Source organism: Pinus tabuliformis, chromosome 3_2 (assembly GCF_031772625.1).
Source record: "Pinus tabuliformis cultivar Carrire ecotype Pingquan chromosome 3_2, CPIR1, whole genome shotgun sequence".
Taxonomy (NCBI): Eukaryota; Viridiplantae; Streptophyta; class Pinopsida; order Pinales; family Pinaceae; genus Pinus; species Pinus tabuliformis.
The window spans coordinates 861060988-861065855 of record NC_142302.1 but is presented as its reverse complement, the minus strand read 5'-3'; the positions used below and the strand labels follow the sequence as shown (position 1 = coordinate 861065855).

The 4868-nt window shown below is 35.7% G+C and overlaps 1 long non-coding RNA gene across 1 annotated transcript; it reads right to left on the bottom strand.

The window, feature by feature from the left end:
- Positions 1–2215: 2215 nt before the first annotated feature.
- LOC149183381 (uncharacterized) lies at positions 2216–2780 on the bottom strand. The gene is made up of 3 exons (XR_016257703.1): positions 2645–2780; positions 2356–2451; positions 2216–2258 (listed from the first exon to the last, which is right to left on the bottom strand). It is a non-coding gene; the product is annotated as an uncharacterized LOC149183381 (long non-coding RNA).
- Positions 2781–4868: the final 2088 nt, after the last annotated feature.

Below are 4868 nucleotides of genomic sequence, written 5' to 3'. Positions count from 1 at the left end.
ATTTCAGAGGTGGCCGTGGTAGAAGAGGCAGGCACTCATCTAACAGTCGAAAGCCCTTTACAAAGGGGAATGGTACCAGCATAGAGAAGAAACACAGACGGTTTGAAGAGGATGATGGATCTGCCAAAGATGAACGATCAAATAAGGTCCAAAAGCTGGAAAATGATGGTGAATTACAGGCATCTGAGACTTCCAAAGCTGCTGAGGATAATTGAGCACCTCAGATGATTCAGCAGACCATGCCATACGCTTTATTTTTTTTTATTGATTATAGCTTTATTTTCTTGAACAAATTTTGGGTTTCATATTGTATTTCTTGCCTTTTCTTTTTTCCCTACAAAAGGTGTAGGCATTAAAAATTTTGAAGTTAGAGATGTAGGATAGTTTTAATGTTTTGGATTTGAAGGCTGAATTTTTTAAGGTGTAATGTTATAGAACATCTTTGCAATTACCTGAACTCGAGAAGCAGCGTTTCATGGCAATAAAAAATTGCCAAAATATAAATACTATATAATTATAAGTTGAGCTCATATATTTGCAAAATCTGTTAGATTCTTACAATTATTATTCTTTTAGTGATGAGATTAGTATGTTGTTAAGTCAGCAGAATGGTACCTGTCTCTTCATGTTATTATGTAGCAAAATGGTACCATGGAAGGAATATGACCCACGAACATATAGTGGTGGAATTTTACACAACCTAAACCATTCTTATTGAATTTTGTGGATATTGTCATGATTATGGCTTGGTAATTAAATAAAAAGGAATTAGGTTCAGTCCTTTACAATAAGTGATGAATATGCACATTAGTATGGTGACAAGGTCTTTAGTTATTGCTATTGTTAACCATAAATCCTTCCATCGATGGAAACATTTCTATGGATGAAAAGTGAAAATGCAGTGTGGTGTGTGCTGTGATATCCTTGAAGATGAATAAATGCATTCTACTGTGTAGCTTTTAACTTTTGATTCTCATTAATACCATAGTATTCACCGGTACACCTTTGCATTGTCTTCTGTGATATTCAACCTGAATCTTGAAAACCCTGCATCTGTTCATTCCTGATATTATGCAATAAAAATTGCTAGTGTTATAAATGAAATTTGAAAATTAGACATGGCTACTCTGTTTTAATAGTTGGTGAATGCTAACCATTAACTATTTGAACCCTTGGTCCTTTTGTTAGACCAAAAATGCATCAGGCATGGCCCTTATGGCGCATCAAAGAAGGATCTCAAGCTTCAACACATTTTCATATTTTTTACTTGAACAAGCTTGACATTTTTGTAACAGAAATGATTCAAATGGCTAGCCTTTTCCATCATAAAATAAACTTGTTTGCTACTTTTTTTTCCATCGTTTATAACTGGTTAGTCCCTTCTATTGACTTGACTTTACATATATGGTTGTAAGGCCTCCTGGTTTTAGTCATCCATTAAAACAGGGGATATTTGTGCACTAAACGTTCACTCCATGCTTTATTTTTCTGCTGAAAAAATATTTGAATCAACAATAACCTCATAATCATGTTCAAAAGGCCTCTCATTGTCATGCTTATTTGAACTAAGCACTAATCTAGCATTGTAGGCTTCCTATCATTTCCTTGATTTTAGTCTTTACTTCAAAGCAAGATCATTCTAAAGCTACATTTATAAAAAATGATCTATTATTATTTTTTTGAGTAAAGGTTCGCCTTTTCATTATGCCATCAATCATTCACAACTGATTTGACCTTGCATTATTGATTTTCCCGATGGGAAAACAGACGAATAACACAAGTTTATTAAGGCAAAGTAACCCCAAAGCACAGAAGTTGGGATCTTTCTAATGATGGGCATTACTGCAAGGCAGCCAACCGCCATCAGAGATTGCAACAAATTACTCAATTGTTGTTCTTTCACCTCAACAGGAAGCAGGTCATCCACGTCCTTGTCAACATTAAAAATTGATTCATCAACTGGGCATCCATATTCCCAGTACTTGCGGCCAACTGAATTGTGGTCTCTTTCAATTCCTTAAGTGCCTGCATAAATGTTTGGGACATGACAGGACAAATAAATAAAGGGAGAGGAAAATTAGATAAAATGAAACACCCAAACTCAAAAATAAGACCATTACCAAGGCAGGTGGAGGCTGATAAACCATTGGGGTCTGCATTTGCTCATAGGCTTCTTGCATGTTTCTGTATAATTTCCCTAAGGTTGAATTTTTCAGCATACTTTTCCAGATTGTTGTCACTAACTTGCTAAGCACCAACTGTAACAAAAGTACTTGTAAGTTACTTGTCTATAAAATGTCTGAATTGTGTCTTTTCCCTGAGAAGCTGCAATTGATAATTCCAATATATTAGTACCTGATGTTTGAGGGTAGCTAAGCCTTTCATGTGCATTGGAGATTCAGGAATAACACCATTTGAAGGAGGTATGCCAACAATACCACATAAAATAGTCTGTCACAATAAAAGGAAAATTTATGAATCCACTAGAGATTTTTTATGGAGTTGAAAACAAAGAATGAAGAGTTAGATCAAGATGTCTTTAGGAGAGCAAAAGCTCTTCCAGAATAGGGTAGCCAGTGATAGTTGAACCTAAACATGAACCCTGACAAAAATTACAACATAGTTCTAAATAATATATATTTACTGTGGTAATGGGCCTTGACACAATCTCTGCAATAATGGCCCTGCTTGATACAACATCATTTTTCAAGGGTTTTTTGTGAAGTTTCCTTTAAACTTTTCTATGCAGACTTCTTCCCTTTCTTCTTAGTGATTTCAGTGTAAGTGCTCAGTATACACTCTTTTAAGTGAATCTGTTCCAACAATGTTCTTTCTGCAGTAACATTCCACCAAGAAAGTTAGCCACTTTATCAGTGGCATTCACACTGGTCACAAATGGCTGAAACATTTTTTTCAACCATTGGAACAGTGGCACTACGAACTTTAGGATCAATTCTATCATTAACTGCTCCAAATTGATCTTGCACATCCTGAATACGTATCGTATAAACAGTGATATACACAACCAATCATTTAAAATGCATACAGTCATTTCCTAGAATAGAGAATCCTTGTTCTGTTAGAGAATCCTAGTCCAAATCTTACAAGAACTAATCAAACTTCTAATTTGAGGACCAATATGATCTGCAATAGTAAAACTTATAATGTACTGCACATCTTCATTGTGCGCCAAAAGCTTTACTAATTCTTTAGCAACAGTGCAATTTGTCTTCTTACCCTCCACAAGTCTTAACAATCAATTCTTCAATTATATGTTTAGCACCCTTCACTTGAAGATAGGATAATTCTTCCCATCAAGCTTAATGTTGGGTAGAGGGATGCTTTAAGATGAAGCTATCCTCCCCCTTGCTCAACAATTCTCTACAGATCTCAGAATAGAACCAAAGGTAATCTCAGGAACAGCGTACTATACTACTATGACAAAGAACCACAATTCTGAAAGAAACATCAGTTTGGTTAGGATCTTCAAACAGCTACCAAGGAATCAAGCAAATGCTACTCTGCAATTGCAAGACTTCTAGTATCCAGATGCATTGCATTGCTCTATGGCACATCAACGCAATTAATTAAGCATAGAAATAACATCTCTATGTAGCGGCACTTAAAATATTACAAAAGGTGATCATTCACTGAGGTACATTCCAAAAAATATATAATTATTGTTGCCACATCATCCAGATTTAGAATAATAATCTATTGGAATGGACACATTGATAAAAATTCCATTGTTGAGTTTGGGTTTGAGTTATTTCTTCCTCTAACTGCTCTCCAAAGCTAACTATTCAAACCAAGTCACCCTTCAATGACATACAATTCACAAGGTTCTCAAAGGCAGAAAAATCAAAAGTGTATAATAGTTAATATGTCCTTTACTGCTCCATTTTCAGGTGAAAGATTCTCAGTAATATAAATAGATCTTCCAATAGTCAACATGTAACAACAACCAAGAAAATATAGGAATCCACCAATAAACTATAATGCAAGGTCTTTTTTCTCTTTTCGAAAGGTTTCCATGAAAAACTTGTTCAAATTCATTTGTAGAGTAAGCACATAAAACGTTAATGTAATTAACCTTGAGCATGGAACATAATTCTTCTTAATCTCCATGATATTCAAGAATCAAACTCCAATGGCAGCATTGGCTTCAACACGTCTTCCTTTTATCCCTTCAAAGCTGCCATGGGTCATGATGGCTTGATCAATGATCGCATGCTCTTAAGACCAACAGTCTATACATAATTAGACTACAGTCTATACAATAGTCTATACAGACACTGTGTTCAATCCAGATTTTGATTACAAACACCATTGAGGCCATACGGTATCTCCAATTTTTCACATCATTGAGGTCATCAGTATCTCCAGTTTCAAACAGCATTCAGGCCACATTTGCTTCAAAGTGCTTACAAGTATTGTCAAACGGCAGTACATTCTAAATTTACTCATATTACACTTGAGAACTAGAACACATACCGCTTGAGAAGAGAGCTGCTGCCGCTTCAAGTACCTCAAGTGTAATATGAGTAAAGTTAGGCCTAAGCACCTTTATTATTGAGATTGAGTGCTTTCAAATACCAGGAGACAGGTGTGTGTGTTGACTTCAAGTTTGGCCTGGGAGAATTATTACACACTTTAAGCAGATTCTGTGAGGTTTCAAGGCACAGTGGGAACAAATCTTCAACTAAGGAGGTTGAGAACTGTCTAGTGACCTAGAACAACTAAGTGGGTTATGCGAAGATATTTATTAAGGGTGGTTGTGTTGAAGGTAGTAGGGAGGTTTAGAACGCAAGACAGGGGCGAGTATAGTCACTGTGAGAAAGAACTTGTGGAAAATCTGGGAAAATCAA